Here is a 22,608-nt window from a genome sequence, read left to right as displayed (position 1 = left end):
CCTGTATATTTTATAACTGATAACCATTGTGCTAGTAGGTATTGTACTAAGTTATAACAACCCACTTATGCTGGTGTAAAAAGTGCTAAAGTATTGAAATACTGCAGCCTGAACAACAGGCCCCAAGCTGAAGCTGCTAACGTAGCATGTAGTCATTAGTAAAATATGTAAACTCGCTAGTGAAAGACAAAATATAATCAGTAGAGAGGAAAGAATGTATCCGACTTTCCTTTCACAGCCTTCTTCAAGGCTGAGAACCCAAGTATTTGGCCTTGTTAGAAACTCCCTTGGTCTCCCCCCCGAGCCCTGGCCAAGCTTTGGGTGGAATCCAACAGGAGAATGAAACCAGAAACTTTCCGCTCAAAACAAAGATGCCAGCTATTCTGGCTTGTCGATCTCTGGTATATAAGGCTGGGCCCATTCACAGCGACTTTGTATGCCTCACCTATGGGTGGACGCACCGCGTAGGATTTCCCACTTGCCGGGACAGGCTCTCCAAATCCTCGCTGTAACCGGGGCTGCCCAGCGTCTGCGGATCTGGATGATGATGATAATATATGCAAGTGGTGATGTATTTCTCTTAATTACTATTCTCTCTCTCTCTCATGTAGTAATGATTTGATGCATTACTCTGTTTGTTGCTTTAAGTGCACTGTTCTGCTTCTTCTTACTGCATGTTCTCTGTATTACACTGTTACATTACTTGGTTATCACTAGTAAAGTACGCCTACTCTTTTCACTCTGGTGTCCGAGTTTAATAGGTATCCTTAATCAGCAAAACAGCATGGTATCTGAATAACCCGGCTAGAGCTCCCCCCCTACTGCTGGGGAAACTTAACCCTATCCTGGTTAAACCAGGACATAATCCACCCCTTTATTCTATACCATGTGCGTCACATCCAGCTGCCACTTAGCAATTAGCAATAACAAAGAAAAATTAACAAAAACACAGTATAACTCACGGTGTGTTTTCACCCACAATCAAGTCCCCTTGTGGTACGCATCGGACCTCTCCATCCTTCTGCATCACCCACCGGGTGCACCCAGGTCCTTGAGCAAAAACAATCCCGTGGATGGGTTTGCCTTTGCCCGGCGTAGGACTAACCCAGACCATTTTTCCCAGCAGGTCCCTCATGCGCACCACAGGGACTTTATCCCCATCGACAACACGTGGAAGTTTTGACTGAGCCGGGCCAGCTCGATTGGCAGATCCTCTTGTGTTCACTAACCAAGTGGCCTTTGTCAGATGTGTGTCCCAGTGTTTGAAGGTTCCACCCCCCATTGCTCTCAATGTAGTTTTTAACAGTCCATTGTAGCGCTCGATCTTCCCGGAGGCTGGTGCGTGGTACGGGATGTGGTAGACCCACTCGATGCCGTGTTCTTCTGCCCAGGCATCTATGAGGTTATTTCGGAAGTGAGTCCCGTTGTCCGACTCAATCCTCTCTGGGGTGCCCTGTCGCCACAGCACTCGCTCTTCAAGGCCCAGGATGGTATTTTGGGCGGTGGCGTGGGACACTGGATAAGTTTCGAGCCATCCAGTGGTTGCTTCCACCATTGTGAGCACATGGCGCTTGCCTCGGCGGGTCTGTGGCAGTGTGATGTAGTCGATCTGCCAGGCCTCTCCATATTTATATTTCATCCATCGATCTTCATTCCGCTGGGGCTTCATCCGTTTGGCTCGTTTGATTGCAGCACACGTCTCACATCCGTGGATGATCTCTGCGATGGTGTCAATGGTGAGGTCCACCCCTCGATCTCGAGCCCACCTATATGTTGCATCTCTGCCTTGGTGGCCCGAGGTCTCATGGGCCCACCGGGCTATGAACAGTTCACCTTTACGCTGCCAGTCCAAGTCCACCTGAGCCACCTCGATCTTAGCAGCTTGGTCCGCCTGCTGGTTATGTTGATGTTCATCAGTGGCTCGACTCTTGGGTATATGGGCGTCCACATGGCGCACCTTCACAATGAGGTTCTCCACCCGGGCTGCAATGTCCTGCCATACTTTAGCGGCCCAGATGGGTCTGCCCTTGCGTTGCCAGTTGTTCCGTTTCCATTGCTGCAACCACATCCACAGGGCACTTGCCATCAACCACGAGTCAGTGTAGATATAGAGCCTCGGCCACTTTTCTCGCTCAGCAATCTCCAAAGCCAATTGGATGGCTTTCACCTCTGCAAACTGGCTCGATTCACCTTGTCCCTCAACAGCTTCAGTGGTTTCTCGTGTGGGATGCAACACTGCAGCCTTCCATCGTCGATGTTTTCCCACAATGCGACAAGACCCATCAGTGAACAGGGCATATTGTTTTTCTTCCTCTGGCAGCTCGTTATATGGTGGGGCCTCCTCAGCACATTTCACCTCTTGTTCTGGTGACATCCCAGAATCTTTGCTCTCTGGCCAGTTTATGATCATTTCCACTAATCCTGGGGGGTGGAGGTTCCCTATTCGAGCCCGTTGTGTTATCAACGCAACCCATTTACTCCACGTGGCATCTGTTGCATGATGTGTGGAGGAAACCTTTCCTTTGAACATCCATCCCAGCACCGGCAGTTGAGGTGCCAGGAGGAGCTGTGTCTCAGTGCCGACCACTTCTGAGGCAGCTCGAACTCCTTCATACGCTGCCAGTATCTCCTTCTCAGTCAGGGTATAGTTAGCTTCAGAGCCTTTGTATCCCCGGCTCCAAAAGCCTAGAGGTCGGCCTCGGGATTCCCCATCTGCTCTCTGCCAAAGGCTCCAGGAAGGGCCATTCTCCCCGGCTGCGGTGTAGAGCACGTTCTTAATCTCCTGCCCTGTCCGGACTGGCTCGAGGGCCACTGCCTGGGTAATCTCCTGCTTAATTTGTTCAAAGGCTTGTTGTTGCTCAGGGCCCCATTCAAAATCGTTCTTCTTGCGGGTTACATGGTAGAGAGGGCTCACAATCAGGCTGTAGTTTGGGATGTGCATCCTCCAGAACCCCACAGCGCCCAGGAAAGACTGAGTCTCTTTTTTGGTTGGTGGGGCCATGGCTGTTATCTTGTTTATCACCTCCATTGGGATGTGGCAACGCCCATCTTGCCATTTTATTCCTAGGAACTGAATCTCCCTTCCAGGCCCCTTAACTTTCTGTTGCTTGATGGCAAAACCAGCCTTCAGGAGGATTTCAATTATCTTCTTTCCTTTCTCAAAGACTTCCTCAGCTGTGTCCCCCCATACAATGATATCATCAATGAACTGCAGGTGTTCCGGAGCCCCACCTTTCTCCAGTGCAGTATGGACCAGTCTATGGCAAATGGTGGAGCTGTGGTTCCACCCCTGGGGCAATCGATTCCAGGTGTACTGGATACCCCTCCAAGTGAATGCAAACTGTGGCCTGCACTCTGGTGCTATTGGGATGGAGAAGAACGCATTAGCGATGTCAATCGTGGCGTACCACTTGGCTGCCTTCGACTCCAGCTCATACTGGAGCACTAGCATGTCTGGCACTGCAGCACTCATCGCTGGCGTAACTTCATTCAGGCCACGGTAGTCCACGGTTAGTCTCCATTTGCCATTAGGTTTTCTCACTGGCCATATAGGGCTGTTGAAAGGTGAGTGAGTCTTGCTGATCACCTTCTGGCTTTCTAGTCGACGGATCAGCTGATGGATGGGGACCAGGGAATCTCGGTTAGTACGGTACTGCCGCCGGTGCACAGTCTTGGTAGCAATTGGCACTCGCTGCTCTTCAACCTTAAGCGACCCCACCACCGAGGGATCCTCTGAGAGGCCGGGTAAGGTGGACAATTGCTCAACCTCCTCCAGGGCAGCTATACCAAAGGCCCACCGGTACCCTTTTGGGTCTTTAAAGTACCCTCTCCTGAGGTAGTCTATACCTAGGATGCACGGGGCATCTGGGCCAGTCACAATGGGGTGCTTATGCCAGTCCTTCCCAGTTAAGCTTACTTCAGCTTCTAATAGGGTCAGCTGTTGGGACCCCCCTGTCACTCCGGAGATGTAGATGGGTTCAACCACACTGTGGCTTGATGGCATCAAGGTGCACTGTGCGCCAGTGTCTACCAAGGCCTTATATTCTTGTGGGTCTGATGTGCCAGGCCATCGGATCCACACCTTCCAGTAAATCCGATTATCCCTTTCCTCCACCTGGCTGGAGGCAGGGCCCCTCTAATCCTGCTCACCATCACTCACTTGATCTAAGAGTGACTCCTGCAGGAATGACTTCCTGGTCCCCTCAAGAGGGTCAAGCATAATGTTGGCCATTCGATTTTGTCTGGGGGATTTCTGACTAGACACTGGAGCTGCATCTCTCTTGGAAGACTCCCCTTTCATGGTGGTCTTCCCTTTCAGCTGCTGTACTTGTGCAGCTAGGGCGGGAATGGGCTGTCCATGCCACCTTCTCATGTTTTCCCCATTGTCGCAGAGGAAGAACCACAGGGTGCCCCGTGGTGTGTACCTTCTACTGCCCTTCTCTTGGGTGGGGAAACGCCTGCTTCTAATAGCTGAGACATCGGCCCGTGCAGGTGGAACATAGGACATGTCCTGTTCCACTTTCTGGAGCCTCTGAGACAGTTCCTCTATGGCTGAAACCAAAGCATGTTGGGAGGAAGGGAGACTTCCCTCATATTGCCGGAGCTGCATAGTCACTTCATCTACTGTCTGAGTGTCTCACCACCAGGATGCTGCTGCTAATGCTTTGGAATGTGTCTCTGGTCCACTTAGCAAGAACTTCCGCCACATCAGCTGTGTACAAGGGACCTGATATGGATCCATTGGTGACTGCTCATCATTCAGATCACCATAGATCACGTCAAACACAGCCATTTCCCTGAGGTTTTGAATGCCTTTCTCCATGTCGGTCCACTTGCCTAACCGACATAGAGCATCATCCTTGTAGGGGTAGCTCTCCCTCACAGCGAGCAGGAGTCTCTTCCAAAGGCTGAGGGTTTGAGCCTGTTTCCCTATTGCCTTGTCAATACCAGCCTGCTTGGCTAAAGGTCCCAGCTGCTTGGCCTCTCTCCCCTCCAATTCCAAACCAGCAGCTCCACTATCCCAGCACCGGAGCAACCAGGTGCAAATTTGCTCGCCTGGAAGGTGGCTGAAATCCTTCCGCATATCTCGCAACTTACTCGGGGATAGAGATCGGATGATTACCTCCGGCTCTTCCTCCTGCTCTCGTGATGGGCCTGGTTCATTATCACCCTGTGCACTGCGAGGGGATTTTTTGGTATATTTGGTTTTCCGTATCGGGGCGACTGATATTGGTACTGCTTGTCCCTCTGGCTCAGCTGCTGTGGTGGTGGAGGCGACCGGTACTGGCGCTGCCTGTCCCCCTGGCCCAGCTGCTGTACCAGTAGGTTCACTTTCAGACCCTGCAGCTCTTTCTCCCCCTTGAGAGCAGTGATCAGTGTTAAGGGCGATGCGGTAAGCATGGGCAAGCCCCCAGCACATCGCAGCGAGCTGCATCTCCCGGGGTTTGTCTGATTGGCAGCACACCTTTTCCAAACACTCCACCAGTTTATCAGGACTCTGCACTTGTTCGGGAGTAAAATCCCAGAACGATGGGGGTGACCACTCACTCAGGTACTTGCCCATCTTCTCCCACATACCTAGCCATTTATAACTATCTGCCCCTGGGGCAGGTTTCCGGGTGGTGCTATTGTTGGAGAAGTACCGCATGGCCCAAAACAAGATCTGGCAGACATTCAGAAAGCACAGAGCTGCAAGCACACTGGCCTGGATGCTCCAGGGATAGCTGAAACTCTCAAAAACTGAGAGAATCTCTTCCCCTGGCTCACCCACAGAGGGGGTGATACCCCAAACAAAAGACCAGGCAGCAAACAGGTACCGATTCATCCCCACAAGCAGCAAAACGAGCCCATTATAAGCAGACAGTAACCAGTAGAGCAGAACAAGACCCTTGATACATTTTCCACTGAGAACAAACACCAGTACTAGGAGCACAGAGTGGATATGAGGATTAATCCAGCCCCACCACGCAAGCAAATTGCCCAGCATTGCAAACATTTCTTATCAAACAATACAAGTAAAAACAGAAAAAATTACACCTAACAGATTGCTCTAACACACTTCTCCTTTTGTCCTTATCTCAGTCTTCTCCAGCCTCACGTTGGAGCGCCAAAGTTGTGGTGGTTTAGCCCCTGCCAGGGTCTGAGACCACGCGGCCGCTGCCCCTCCCCCACAAAGGGAGTGAAATACAAAGCCCCAAGACTGAAATAAGGAAAGGTTTAATACAACAGTGCAATAGCAACACAACAAACAACAACAATAGCAATAACAGTAATAGTGATAGCAATGAACAGAGCAAAATAGCTACCAAATGCAGCAGTGAGAGGAGCAGATGTACAAAACCACGCGTGCACCGCGCTCCCGTGCCAGGAAATGGGACGTCTGCATGGTATCTGAATAACCCGGCTAGAGCTTCCTCCCCCACTGCTGGGGAAACTTAACCCTATCCTGGTTAAACCAGGACAACATAATATGCATAAATGCTGATAATATTGCTAATTTAAATGTTGCTCTTTAGAGGGCCACTTTACTTATCAGAGGGTCACTTAGTCTTGGATAAATCCCCCTTTTATAGAACCAAAGAAATAATAATCGTAAAAATACACAAAGAAATAAGTCTATATATTTTTTAATCCTTCTGCAATCTTCCGAAAATACTGAAGTGCACTTCTCCTTAATGAGGCCAACACAACAAAAATCAAAGCAAAGATTCCAGAGAAATGTTGAGTAAAAAAAAAAAAAAATTTAAGTGTGTTTTCAAAATAGTGGAATTCATTATCTTGTATTTTACTAAAATTTCCTTTAAAAGCATCTCTGGATATGATAAAGGATGCAAAATTTTAGGGAGAATTTTTTTATTTTACAGAACCTAAAAAGCCCAAAGGGGAGAAACTACTTAACATCATGTTTATATTAAAAAACCAAATTCTGACCTTATCTGGAGAATAGCTATTGTAACCTTATAATAAGCATATCAATGTAAGATCAGCAAAAATATGAAGATACAAATAATGCAAAGGTTATGAAGCTGGTTTTGTGGTTATATGGAAGGTTTTGGTAAGACAGATGCATTGATTTAATATACGATTGAAAATTGGATCCTTTTTGATGACATATGTTTTAATTGCATAATATAACTGTACAGAAGAACTGAGCTCTAGCTGTGACAAAAGCCTTAAGATGTTTCCCTATTCTGGTAGTTGTTCAGAACTGTAATACATACCTATTGCTCTGAGTGCTGACATTTACACTGTTGATGACCATTTCGGATAGATACTCTAAATTATTCATAGTCTCATAAGATAATTCAGGCTGGAAGGGACCTCATGAGGTGTCTAGTCCAACCTCTTGCCCAAAGCAGGGCCAACTATGAGATCGGACCAGGCTAAGGAATTTTTCCAGTCAGGTCTTGAAAATCTCCAATGCTGGAGACTGCAAAACCTCTCCAGGCAACCAATTCCAATGCTTGACTCTCCACATGATGAAAAAAGTTTTTCCTGATATCTAGTCAGAACTCCTCTTGTTTCTGCCTATGCCCACTGTATTTTAAAAACCTATGTTTTAACTGGATTTCAAATATTTTTTTCTGACTCTTTACTGATAACATTTTAAATCAATATAACATTTCAGCTGTAGCTGAAACTGATTTAAAGTGATTTTAATATGGAGTAGTAACTCTGTATGATCAGAAGGCTCCAACTTCCAAACAAAATGAATCATAGAATCATAGAATGGTTTGGGTTAGAAGGGACCTTTAAAGGTCATCTAGTCCAGCATCCGTGCCATGGGCAGGGACATCTTTCACTAGATCAGGTTGCTCAGAGCCCCATCCAACCTGACCTTGAATACTTCCAATGATGGGGCATCCACAAATTCTCTGGGCAACCTGTTCCAGTGTCTCACCACCCTCATCGTAAAAAATTTCTTCCTTATGTTCAGTATAAATCTACCCTCTTTCAGTTTAAAACCTTTGCCTCTTGTCCTGTCACTTCAGACCCTGGTAAAAAGTATTTCTCCATCTTTCTTATAAGACCCCTTTAAGTACTGAAAGGCTGCAATAAGGTCTCCCTGGAGCCTTCTCTTCTCCAGGCTGAACAACCCCAACTCTCTCAGCCTTTCTTCATAGGCAAGATGTTCCAGACCTCTTATCATTTTTGTGGCCTCCTCTGGACCTGCTCTAACAGGTCCATGTCTTTCTTGTATTGAGGACTCCAGAACTGGACGCAGTACTCCAGGTCTCACGAGAGCAGAGTAGAGGGGGAGAATCACCTGCCTTGACCAGTTGGCCACATTTCTTTTTATGCAGCCCAGGATGCAACTGGCTCTCTGGGCTGTGAGCACACATTACTGGCTCATGTCCAATTTTTCATCCACCAGTATATCCAAGTCCTTCTCCACAGGGCTGCTCTCAATGCATTCATCCCCAGTCTGTATTGATATCAGGGATGTCCCCCCACCCAGGTGTAGGACCTTGTACTTGGCCTTGTGGAACTTCATGAAGTTCGCATGGGCCCACTCCTCAAGCCTGTCCAGTTCCCTCTGGATGGCATCCCTTCCCTCAAGCATATCAACTGTACCACTCAGTGTGGCACTTAAGGACATGGTTTAGTGGTGGACTTGGCAGTGTTAACAGTTGGACTCGATCTTAAGGGTCTTTTCCAACCTAAAGGATTCTATGATTCTATCTGAAAACTTGCTGAGGATGGATTCAATCTCACTATGTCATTGATGAAGATATTATTGGTCCCAGTATGGACCCTTGAGGGACACCACTTGTTACTGGTTTCCACTTGGACATTGAGCCCTTGACTGTAACTCTTCTTACACTTTAGTTCGACCAGGATGTCCTTACTCAGCCATTCTGATCTCCTGCCTTCCTCGCCTGATTTCTTACACATGGGAATCGAAAGCTCTTGCGCTCTAAGAAAGATGTCCTTAAAGAGCTGCCAACTCTGTTCTCCTTTATCCCTGAGGGCAGTTTCCCAGGGGGTCACATCCATGAAATCCTTAAACTACTGAAAGTTTGCTCTCCTAAAATTCAGGGTCCTGACTTTACTCATCACCTGGCCCTTATTCCTCAAGATTGTGAATTCCACCAGGGCTTGATCACTGCAGTCAAGGATGCAATCTTGACCTCTCTAATTAGTTCATCTGTGTTGGTGTCCTGGTTTAACCAGGATAGGGTTAAGTTTCCCCAGCAGTGGGGGGGAGCTCTAGCCGGGTTATTCAGATACCATGCAGACGTCACATCCTGGCAGGTCACATTTTTTCCTGGCGCGGAGCGCGGTGCACTCGTGGTTTTGTACATCGTGCTTCAAACCGCTGTATTTGGTAGCTATTTTGCTCTGTTCATTGCTATCACTATTACTGTTATTGTTATTGCTGTTGTTTGTTGTGTTGCTATTGCATTGTTGTATTAAACCTTTCCTTATTTCAGTCTTGGGGCTTTGTATTTCACTCCCTTTGTGGGGGAGGGACAGCGGCCGCGTGGTCTCAGACCCCGGCAGAGGCTAAGCCATTACAGTTGGTAAGCAATAGGTTCAGTAATGTTTCTCCTCTGGTTGGGCTGTCTATCACCCGGATTAAGAAATTATCCTCGATGCACTCCAAGAATCTCCTGTACTGCTTACAGTTTGCTGTGCTGCCTTTCCAGCAGATGTCAGGGTGATTGAATTCCCCCAGCAGGCTCAGAGCAGGATCGGAGCATGGTAACGATGAAATAGATGAAAAATCATTGTATGCTAAAATATGTTTGTTTTCATCATAAATGTAAATGACAAACAATACAGGCATTCCCCAATAAAGGTAAAACTCAACAGAGCAAAATTAAGATAAATAGAAAACTAAACAAGCCCAGGTTTTTATGAACTTGTCCTGCATATGTTTTCAAGAAGTATATATTACTACAATCAAAAGGATCACCTGCAGTTTCCATGCGATACTGTCATTGACTGGCATTTGTTGTTATAGCTCATGGATACAAACTTTGAAGAATATTAATAATAACCCATCTCATGACCCTGTGCCTTTTTATATTCTCTGTCTTGGCATGTCTACTTAATGAAAACTCTTTCTTCTTTCTAACCATCTTATCCCAATACCATTCAAAAGGGTTGTGACATTGTAATTCAGAGTCATAGAAGACATACCTGTCACTATGGTACTGAGTAAATAAATCAGGAAAGCACATGTATGCTGCATCACATTAAAGGACAGAAAAGTTCCCTTTGTAGAGTATAGTCTTTTTCCATGCATTTTCCTGAGTAAAATGTGAGTCAGAACATTCCAATATTTCAGGCTATTTCTTTATAAAGCTGCAGGGAAAATGATTCCTAAAACATGTAGAAGGATTTGACTACCTATAACCAGCTGCTATAGGCACTATAAGCTTCTCTTAAAAAGATTGCATAGAAATAAAGCACAGGGGATATATGCTTACAAGATGGATACATTTTTCAAAGACCAGGTGACAATCATGAAGCTTATGTTAAGCATTGCACTGTAGCCACATGCCCTGGAATGAGTTATTGAGGTTCTTAAATAGTCATGGTAATGTTTTTGCTTATGAGTTTGTATCTGTAGAAGTATAGCCTCATAATTACTATAATTACAAGGCTTATAACTCAAATTACTTTCTTCCCTCAAGACATTCTCAAAATTGATATCTCTCTGATACCTACACACTAAAAGGTAATTTTGGAGTAAAGTTTCCATATTGAAAAAACAATCCAAACAGTCAAAGCAAAGTAGACAGTTATGTCATTCAAACCCATAAACACTCATTGGTTTTCTTTCTCAACCTCTGACATGTCTTTCCCATCATCCACAGCTGACATATTGAACTCCCCATACCTTGAACAACCAATATGCATCTTTCACCACAGCATGTGCATTGGTTGTAGAACTATGTTTTGATGATTAGCACAATTAGTGTAGATTGCATACATTATATAGTGAAAACTACAGCATATAGTTTTCTTAACTGGTATTTTGAGTTAATGTCAGATAAGGAATAGCCATAAAGAAATATTGATCTGTAATGCCTAGGAAAACCTATGCCACTCTTCAATACTTTTCACAGAATCATCTAGGTTGGAAAGGACCTTGAAGATCATCTAGTCCAACCGTTAACCTAGCACTGACTGATCCCAACTACACCATATCCCTAAGTGCTATGTCAACCCACCTCTTGAACACCTCCAGGGATGGGGACTCCACCACTGCCCTGGGCAGCCCATTCCAACGCCTAACAACCCATTCTGTAAAGAAATACTTCCTAATATCTAGCCTAAACCTTCCCTGGCGCAACTTGAGGCCATTACTTCTTGTCCTATCGCTTGTTACTTGGTTAAAGAGGCTCATCCCCAGCTCTCTGCAGCCTCCTTTCAGGTAGTTGTAGAGGGCGATGAGGTCTCCCCTCAGCCTCCTCTTCTCCAGACTAAACAACCCCAGTTCCCTCAGCCGCTCCTCCTACGACATGTGCTCCAGACCCTTCACCAGCTTCGTTGCCCTTCTCTGGACACGCTCGAGTAATTCAATGTCCTTTTTGTAGCGAGGGGCCCAAAACTGAACACAATAATCGAGGTGCGGCCTCACCAGTGCCAAGTACAGGGGCAAGATCACTTCCCTGTCCCTGCTGGCCACGCTATTTCTGATAGAAGCCAGGATGCCATTGGCCTTCTTGGCCACCTGGGCACACTGCTGGCTCATGTTCAGCCGGCTGTCAATCAACACCCCCAGGTCCCTCTCTGACTGGCAGCTCTCCAGCCACTCCTCCCCAAGCCTGTAGCGCTGCTGGGGGTTGTTGTGGCTGAAGTGCAGCACCTGGCATTTGGCCTTATTGAAACTTCTCCAATTGGCCTCAGCCCATCGCTCCAGCCTGTCCAGATCTCTCTGCAGAGCCTCCCTACCCTCGAGCAGATCAACACTCCCACCCAACTTGGTGTCATCTGCAAACTTACTGAGGGTGCACTCAATCCCCTCATCTAGATCATCAATAAAGATGTTAAACAGGAGTGGCCCCAAAACCGAGCCCTGGGGGACACCACTCGTGACCAGCCGCCAACCGGATTTAACTCCGTTCACCACAACTCTTTGGGCCCGGCCATCCAGCCAGTTTTTTACCCAGAGAAGCATGTGCCCATCCAAGCCTCGAGCAGCCAGTTTGCCAGGAGAATGCTGTAGGTAACGGTGTTAAAGGCCTTACTAAAGTCGAGGTAGACAACATCCACAGCCTTTCCCTCATCCAATAAGCAGGTCGCCCTGTTGTAGAAGGAGATCAGGTTTGTCAGGCAGAACCTGCCTTTCATAAACCCATGCTGACTGGGCCTGATCATCTGGTTGTCCCGCATGTGTTGTATGATGGTACTCAGGATGAGCTGCTCCATCAGCTTCCTGGGCACCAACATCAAGCTGACAGGCCTGTAACTTCCTGGATCATCCTTCTGACCCTTCTTATATATGGGCATCACTTTGGCTGATTTCCAATCTGTCGGGGCCTCCCCGGTCAGCCAGGACTGCTGAAACATGATGGGAAGTGGCTTGGCGAGCACCCCAGTCAGCTCCTTCAGCACCCTCGGGTGTATCCCATCCGGTCCCATAGACTTGTGTATGTCTATATGATGCAGTAGGTCACTGACTAACTCCTCCTGGATTGTGGGGGGGTCGTTCTCCCAGTCTCTGTCTTCTGGCTGAGGAAATAATACAACATTTTATATCTTGTCTCAGATACCTATATAAAAAAAAATTAAGAAGGAAATGAACATTGCTTGCTAGGAAAATCCTCTGTAAACTCAATAAAATATTCTGCTTTTTGCTTCTTTAACATCTGTTAAGGTATGTTATAAGCAATGATCACTTACTGCAACTCCTGCCCAGCCACTGGAGCCCAGCCTGGGGGCAAGGATCCAATGAGGGATGTAGATGATGCCTTCCGCTTGCAGGTTCAACCAGTAGAGAAGTTAAGCATGCGCACACGTGTGTGCACACACAACATGCACACACAAAACACACACACACACACTGACACGGCCAGCTACAGAGACTGCCACAGACAAGGCACTCCTTTCAACAGCACCTACATATAGGACTCGCAAAAAACCTTAGACAGCCAAGTCCCCTTCCTCCTCTTGGGCTGGTAAGGATTGAAGGTCACTAGTGAAAGCACACACCCTCACACTCCCCAAATTCACAAGCACACACACATTCATGGATCCCTAGAATACCAGCACAGACCCCCTGCCTGGACCCTGAGCCTTCTTACCCACTGCACAGGTCTAGCGCCAGCTAGTCCAGCTCAATGCTTGCCAGCAAATAGATGCACACACTCACATGCTACTTTCACAGGCACTCCACACTCACAGGTCCCCCTGAATACCAGATCAGAACCTCTGTCCACCTGAAACCCTGGACTGGACCTGGACCTTCCTACTTGCTGGCTAGTCCAGCTTGAAGTTTGCTATCAAATTATACACATACACCCCCCACGCACACCAGGTTTGGAAAGGTTATAGACACGTGTTCCCCACCAGCAGCTGGCACCAGACACACAGGCTGTGACCCACGGTCCCACTCCAGTTGCTGGTGCTGAGCCCCTCACTCGCCTTACTCACACCAGTCCCTCCCAGTAGTTGGTTTTCAAGATACACACCAGTCCTGTCCCAGTGGCTGGAGTTGAGACCCCCACTGTCTCCAGTTGCTGACACCACAGGCCCAGGGTGCCTACACCACTGGTCTCACTCCAGTAGCTGGTACCAAATTCACTCACATAGCTGTATTGGTTTGCGTGGCAAGGTTTTGGTAGGGAGGGGGCTACAGGGGTGGCTTTCTCTGAGAAGCTGCTAGAAGTTCCCCCTATGTCCCACAGAGCCCATGACAGCTGGCTCCAAGACAGACCTGCTGCTGGCCATGGTGGTAGCGATGGTGGTAGCGCCTCTGGGATAACATATTTAAGAAGGGAGAAAAAAAAGAATGTGCAATTGCAGCGGAAGAGAGGAGTGAGAATATGTGAAATTAATCTGCAGACACCAAGGTCAGTGAAGAAAGACAGGGAGGAGGTGCTCCAGGCTCCGGAGCAGAGATTCCCCTCAGCCTGTGGTGAAGACCATGGTGAGGCAGTATGGCCCCTTGCGGCCCATGGAGGTCCATGGTGGAGCAGATATCCACCTGCAGCCCATGGAGGATCCCACGCCAGAGCAGGTAGCTGATCCTGAAGAAGGCTGTGACTCTGTGGAAAGCCCATGCTGGAGCAGGCTCCTGGCAGGACCTGTGGACCCATGGAGGTAGGAGCCCACACTGGAGCAGATTTGCTGACAGGACTTGCTGTCCCAAAACCAGGGTTCTTCACCCAGTGTGCAAAGAGCCAATTAACACAGAGATCGAGATATTTGTATTTATTACAGTTCTGTGCAGAAAAGGGTGCTAGGCATCCAAAGTAGCCATCACACCAAGTTACAAACACACACTATATTTATTTGATTCTGAACACACAAACACATGCCTCTATACATAACTATTGGTTAGCATTTTATCACAATATCATTTATTGGCTAGTTTTGTTCCTCGCTTTTATTTAAAGTCACAGTATCTACCTATTAATGTATGCATGATCAAAGAGTGAGGGGCTTCATAAAGAGGTGGGTAACTTAAGCTATAGACGTGTGATTTTCATATTATAATGAGCTAAGTTCACCTGAAGGACACAAAAATAGGTATTTTCTACAGCATGGTTTCAGATCACCATTCTGTTGGTCATAAATGTTAACAATACAAAATTTCTACCCTAGAACTAAGCAACCATAAATTTGTTTATAGCAATAGTGATCCTGGTTACAAAACAAAACTTAGATTCTGAGCTGCAGATTATATAAGAAATATTGGGTTTTGACTTTTGCTAAATTTTTGCTCTTTTATCCTTTTACAACAGACTTGTGACTCCGTGGGGAATCTACGTTGGAGAAGTCTGCTCCTGAAGGACTGCACCCCATGGAAGGGACCCATACTGGAGCAGTTCATGAAGAACTGCAGCCCATGGGAAGGACTTACATTGGAGAAGTTCATGGAGGACTGCCTCCCATGGGAGGGACCCCACACTGGAGCAAGGGAAGAGTGTGAGGAGTCCTCCCCCTGAGGAGGAAGGAGCGGCAAAGACAACGGGTGATGAACTGACCTCAACTCCCATTTCCTGTCCCCCTGCACTGCTCAGGGGGGAGGAAGTAGAAAACTTGGGAGTGAAGTTAAGCCCAGGAAGAAGGGAGATATTTTCTCTCCCCTGTCCAGCTGAGGAGTGGTGATAGAACTGCTTTGGGGGGCACCTGACATCCAGCCAGGGTCAACCCACCACAATGGGTCTCACCAATTACACTCACGCTGGTGTCCTCATTAGCTGGCACTCTGGACACAGTGTTTGTAGTGTTAAGTTATGTAATAAAGCTCATCTGGACACCCACAAAGGAGTTCAGATAGACAATGGCAGGAGGGGGTCCCTAATTAATACCCTGCCGGGTTACTCCCAGGCCCATCACTGGTGCCATCACCTCATCAAAGGCCCATCTGCAGAAGGCCAGAGGAACATAGGGGCACCATGGCAGGTGAGAACACAAATCAAGGACTCCCAAGGAATGAACACCTTGTGATTCCATTCTATCACCTGTAGGGAAGCTTATTGGGCTGGATAGATGCCTTGGAAGGAGGTGAACCTTCCATAATTCCCATCTGTTCCCTAAGCGAGGTCTCCACTGCTGCCACAAAAGCCATCTGCATACAATCTATGCACACACAGGGAAAATCTGGTGATACCCCCATACCTGCCACGGTAGATTGTGTAGTATTAAGTCCACTAAATGAAGGCAGCACTTACATTTTGTTTCCAGTTGCTCCTCAATGACAACTGGTGAAATTTCTAATAGATATGTGAGCACAAATGTCAGTGCTAACACAACAGGATTCCAAGAAGCTGGGTGTGCAACCCAGACAGCAAAGAGTTAAAGTCACCAGGGTAAACAGAGCAAGTGTTATTTGCCAAACATCGAAAGTTAATTTATGGCTCCGGGGTGAGAAGCGCATGTCATCTATTCGCTTTGCGGTTAAAAAGTACAATGAAAATATTTTGGGTTTTGATGTTTTGACCAGATGAAACTGGCACTTGCCAGATGGCAGCATGTGGTCACTCAGTTCAAGTACCAACACCAACCCTGGTAGAAATTGTGAGGCTACAGTGCGTGTACTTCGCACAGCCCCTGAACACCCTGATTCAAAAATTACCAATGTACTGCAGTATCCGATTTCTGCTGCAACACGAATTTTGGACATAATAACAGACTTGGAAAAATGGCACATTATTTCCAGGACCCACTCCCCATACAATTCACCCATATGTCCAGTTTGAAAGCCAGACAGGAGGTGACGCCTAACAATTGATTATTGGCGCCTAAATGCCAACACAGCTTTGCTAACGGCTGCAGTACCCAATATTGCAACTTTAACAGCCATGCTACAAGCAGCTGCATATCCATGAATGGCAGTGCTAGATGTCAGAGATATGTTCTTTATGGTCCCCTTGCAGGAGGAGGATAAGAATAAATTTGCTTTTACTTGGGAGAGGATACAATACACCTTTAACAGACTCCCACAGGGGTATAAACATTCACCCATGATTGCTCATGCCTCACTTGCTGATTTTTTACAGACAGCCTCACTTCCCCAGGATGTGAAACTGTTGTCTAATATATAGATGATATTCTGATTGGAAGAATTTCCCCTGAAAGAGTGGGGGAAGCAGCAGCAGCAGCGTGGCAAGCACTATATAAAGCAGAAGTTGAGGTTCCACCTGAAAAATGTCAGGGACCAAGTAGAGAAGTAAAATTTTTAGGTACCTGGTGGATTGCAGGTAGTGCAGCAATTCCACTGGACACCCTACATAAAATGGAACAATTGCAGATGCCCCAATCTAGGAAAGAATTACAACAGCTTATGGGTACTTCAGGGTACTGGAGGAAACACGCACCTGGATTTTATATCATTGCTCATCCACTGTACTCACTTTTAAAAAAGGAAAAATCGTTGGAATGGAAGCCAGAACATGAAGAGGCAGTCAAAACCCTAACAGAGGAATTAAAGACATATCAATCACTGGGGCCAGTACACCCCTGTGACCCTATTATAGCAGAATGGGGTTTAGCAGAACATGGTACTTCTTGCAATCTACTCCAAATCAGGCAAAACAGGCCAAAAAGGCCTTCAATGTTTAGCTCAACAGCATTTAAAGAAACGGAACAAAGATATTCTGAGTGGGAAAGGGAACTTTTGTCTTTAGTCCTAGCAGTTAAGCAAGTTGAGCCACTAACTAGAAGGGGTAACCAGTCTGGAAAAACCCCACCAAGACTTGAATTGTTTTCCCTTTTCAAGAACAATGAGACCAGGAACGATACCAGCACACCTCCCCTGTAAATCGGATTAACTATCAGAGGATTGTTCATCCTTCTTGCAGGAGTAATCATGGCCAGCATGAACCAAATTTGGTTTACACATTGACAAGCCTGACACACAGGGTGGAGACCCTCACTTCTTTTATTTATGCTAATCACTACAGTAACAAATACATTCTGCACCATACATGTTTCTCAGTTATGGGTGCAATCTACTGTAACAGCAATTATAAGGGAAGGTGATGAGGGCACCTTGCCCACGGAGATTCGAAAGGTAATTTGGGATAATGCAACCCAATTCAAAAAATATTTCCAATCTTGGTGGTATCCAGTCATTTCACTTATGACCTGATTTGCGGAAACAGACTCTACAACTCAGAGAGTTATAAAGCAGGTATGTTTACTCCGGCACCAGAGTGCAAGGAGATTTCTCCACAAAGCTTGCACACCAACAGCACATCTTACCAAAAACTTATAGAGTGTGGATATACATATTCATTGGATTACATAACACAAACATACATATGCATGAGTAAGGCTGGGTTAGTTCGAAAGGCTGGTGTCAGCAGTTTATGTTCTCTTTGCACCCGCGCATTGCCTCCTGGTGGGCATCTTCGGGGGTCTTTGGGAGGAAGGCTCACAGTCTTTCTCACCTTGTACTTTTCCTCGGAGCATGCGCAGATTCTCTTAGCCAATTTCTTGAATAACAAGAGTGTTTTCAGCCGGTTTACTCATTCTATCTTATCTAAAAGTACCAGTGTATCAATTTCTACTGTCCATATATGGCTATCTATCCATTACAAAGACTAAACTTGCTAGAACACATCTGCTTTCCAAGGACATGTTTCTTATTTTTGCCGAACATAGTAATTCTTGGTAAGTTTCCACAGAAAACTGCTTTGTTTTGATGAACACAGTAGTCCTTGGTAAGCTTCCACAGAACAGTCAGGGCAAGCAGGATTATTAAGCAATATTCAGAAATTATTATAAGTTGCTATAAGTAAATAAGTTGCAAAGTAGGTGATCATTTCCTTGTATCAGACCCCATAGACAGTAAAGCCACAGCTTTTGTTTTAACAATACACAATGCTTCAGTATCCACCACATACCCAACCACTGTGCTGGGATTAAATCACCATGGAACTGTCCTCTAACTGTTAGAACATAGAGTATGGGCCCAACAAAATGGGAACAAATGTCAAACCATTGATGTTGACACATGTGTTGCATGGGAACAACAAGGATTTATTTGTGAAAGTAATACCATTAAGGCCCAAGACATTTGTCTTGACACTAAACAAAATGTTTGTCATTTTGAAATACATCCCAATGAAACCCCTGAAACTGTACTCATATATGTTGTTAAATGGATGTGTTTGTATGAGAACCCTTTGTGATTCTATGTTTATAGACAACACCACTATAGATAAATACAATGACTCAAATATCAGTATTTGTAATTTTACTGAAATTATGGGATGCAACTTCAATTATTCAGCTTCTGTCACATCCCACCAATTCTTATGATCTAATTACACATTGTGTCAAGATTTACTACCTGCCCCTGTTGGAATGAATCTCACATTGGTAAAAAAAACCTGATGCAACATGATGACCTGTGTCAACTGCTAAAACAAATTCGAGACAACAGATGAATGTAGAATCGCTGGAAAACAACGAACATGTTGTGAGCGATACAGACCAAGGAGCCTCACTGTAACAGCAAGCTGCAGCTGTGTTCAAGGACATAAACAAGGCCGAGATAGATTTAGAAACTACATTCATGGCCAAGAGATAAGGAAGTTGGACTGTTGAAAACAGGATGCCTACCTAGTAGGAGAGCAGCACGTGGACACCACACCGGGACCAATCATAGAGGGCAGAAGGGTGCGTGGACAAGTAGCTTTAGCCTATTAGCAATAAGATAGCGGCGTGTGAAGCTTGTGATAGAGTATAAATTGCTGTGTAGCCTTTAATAAAGTGGCATTAACTTGATCACATTGGTCATATAAGTTGTGTCCGGGACTTCTGCGTCAGCAAGTGGCACCCAAACAGGGACCCACAGAGCCCTATCCAAAATACGTGGGACTCGAACCCTGGGGAATCGGGACCCTCCCGTCGGTGCTCGCCCGAGCAAGAGAAGACGGCCCAGAGGGGGCAGTATCAGCCGTAGCAGGCGCTGCCCCGGCGCCTGGGAAGACGCGCGCGCAATCGTCGGGTATCTCGCCCTGATCAGGTGAGCGGCTGGGGAGGAGATGGGGTCCGCGCTGGGTAAAGAAGAAGCGGCAGTGGTTAAGCTCCTCCAACACATACTCTCTGAGAGAGGATTATCTTATCAGGGGAACCTGAGGAGGGTGCTGTTGTGGGCTCGGCAGCACGGACTAATCCCCTCAGTGACCGCAGCCTTTGAAGCAGCTACTTGGGAAAAGATCGGCGCGGCACTGTGGGACGGCATTAGTTCAGGTTCTAAAGACAGTGGGAAACTCTCCACCGTGTGGAGATTGGTCCTAGACACTCTGACAGAACTGAAAGCAGAACGGCAGACCCCCGCCTCCGCTTTCGCTGCCTGGTCAGCAGAGGCCGAACGCGCTGGCGCTCAGGATTCCGCCACTGCTGGGACGTTCGCGGGATCCCTGTTCCCCAAGGCGGCTCCTAAAAGGAGGGACGGGGACGCTGCACGCGCAGCACCCGTGCGGCAGGGAAGGCAAGAGCAAAAATCAACAGATTCACCACCGCTTGAGTCCCCCCGTCAAGCTCAAAGGAACAATCCCCGGAGCGCCCCGGCCCGCCCCGTTCCCGCCGCCTCCCGCCCGACCCCCCCCGCCGCCGCCGCCGCCGCCTCGCCAGAGGAATGCCCCGACCCAGCCCTGCCCCCATCCTCGCCCCCGTCACCCCGGTCGGTGCAGGAACAATCTCGTTATGGTTTACAAGATCCACACTTGCGAGAACTAACGAGAAAACTAGAGCAACTTGAAATGCGAATGAAGGAATCGGCTCAGCCTATTCCTCCGGCACCGCCGCCGCCCCCTCTTCCGATTAACCCCTTTTTCCCCGACACTGGGGGGGGCGGTCAGGGGGAACAGTGGCAATCGGGCTGCGGCCATCGTCGGCTCAAACGGGAGGGGGGGCACCGGGACGCGCGGGTGGTAATGGTAATCCGGCACATCGATGGCGGGGAGTTACTCGGGATGCAATAATAGAGGGGCAGTTTAACGAGCTGGGACCTGTGGTGTTCCCGGTAACAGTAACCCCACACGGCAATGAGTGGGAGGCCTGAGACTGGAAAATGATTAAGGAGGCCAAATTAGCAGTAACACAATATGGGTTAAAATCACCATACGCTAATTCAGTGATTCAGCATATTCTTACAGCACATTTATTAACTCCCTATGACATGCGCATGATTGTACAAACCTTACTAACAGCTTCCCAACAATTGCAATTTCTCCAACGTTGGCAAGTGGCCTGCGAGGCTGCGGCAGCCACACCCCGTCAGCAAGGGGATCCTCTATATGGGGTGCAAGCTCAGATGCTGATGGGCGCAGGCCCTTTTGCCAACCCGGACTGGCAAGCAGGGTTTCAACCGGAAGAGTTACATTAACCCAAGAATTAGCCCTAAAAACGGTTTTAGCCGTACAGGATGAAAAAGCGGCGCCAGCATTTACAGGATTAAGACAGGGGCCCACGGAGCCCTAGCCTAAATTTACTGACAGACTACATGCTGCTATTAATGGTAATCCTGACTGAAATGATGAAATGAAAGTTAAATTTCTTGATATGCTTGCTTATGATAATGCTAATGAGAAAACTAAGAAAGTCTTCAGTCTCTTACCCCGCCTGTGGCCGAGCCCAGCACTGCGCTCTCGGCCCCCCCCCCCCCCCCGCCACAAGCGCCAGTTTTTACAGAAGCTGCTGACACTGGGATGCAGCGCCCCTTGTCTGCCAACACCACATAATCAATAAGCAATGGCTTTATATATTCTTAACGCTGTTTTGATGTTTGTAGTATTTGTCATTTTATGTTGTGTGAGTAATAAGTGTAAGAGGCCTCTTTGTGTGATTGTTCTGTGGGTGTGAGACGCAGCCCAGCGGCAGCTGCGGAGTGTGGAGTTCTCTGACAGAGCGTCCTAGTGCCTGCTGGGTCATCGGTGCTGCCTGTTTGTTCGGGCTCAGTGTTTGAAGTGTCACAGGTGAAATATCTCCTCTAGCAGGAGGCAGTAATTCTGTGTTAATTGTTGTCTTGAATTTAGGTGCACACTCTGTGGGGAGAGTGCACCCTTGTACCATCTGCCTGAGGGGGTATTGTCATAAAAATCATCTACAACCTTACAGGGGTTGTTCGTTTTACCAGGGGTCATAGATGCCGATTATGAAGGGGAAATCAGAATTATGGCCTGGACCCCTGGACCCCCATGTTCAGTAACAAAAGCATCAAAAATTACTCATCTTGTTTATTTTACTGTGGCTCTCCCTAATTGTATGCCGAGAAGCCGGGGTGACTCAGGATTTGGATCAGCAGGTACTCCTCAAATATTTTGAGCTCAGACAGTGAGACAAGGTCAACCTCTGGTAAAATGTGCCCTCACCAAAGCAGAAGAATCTGTTGAACTGACAGGCATTTTAGATACTGCCACGGATGTGACTGTAACGTCTGCGAGCAGATTGGCTGTTAGCTAGGGGAACTCGAGTGCTTTTCAGCAAAGATCTCATTCATGTAAGGGGCCCAGAAAACTGGGTAGCAAATATTCATCCATTTATATTGGAAACCCCTATTACATCATGGGGTCGTGACTGTATGGCTCGATGGGGAACTCAAATTGGATCAGATTTGTCTTAATCACCACTGCAGCACAACCCACCCCTAAACCCACCCTGAAACTAACCTGGAAAACAGAATCACCTGTGTGGGTGGGTCAGTGGCCCTTGCCAATGGAAAAGTTGTGCCACCTTAATGATTTAGTTCAGGAACAATTAAGTGCAGGACATCTCGTACCTACCATCAGTCCTTGGAACTCCCTGGTGTTTGTTATTTTAAAGAAAAGTAGTAAATGGTGACTTTTACATGATCTCCGATGCATTAATGATGCCATGGAGGATATGGGTACGTTACAGCCAGGAATGCCCTCCCCAACAAGGATTCCCCGAAACTGGCATCTTGTAATAATTGATCTGAAGGATTGATTTTTT

This window comes from Strix aluco, chromosome W (assembly GCF_031877795.1).
Source record: "Strix aluco isolate bStrAlu1 chromosome W, bStrAlu1.hap1, whole genome shotgun sequence".
Lineage (NCBI taxonomy): Eukaryota > Metazoa > Chordata > Aves > Strigiformes > Strigidae > Strix > Strix aluco.
This window is presented reverse-complemented; position numbering follows the sequence as displayed.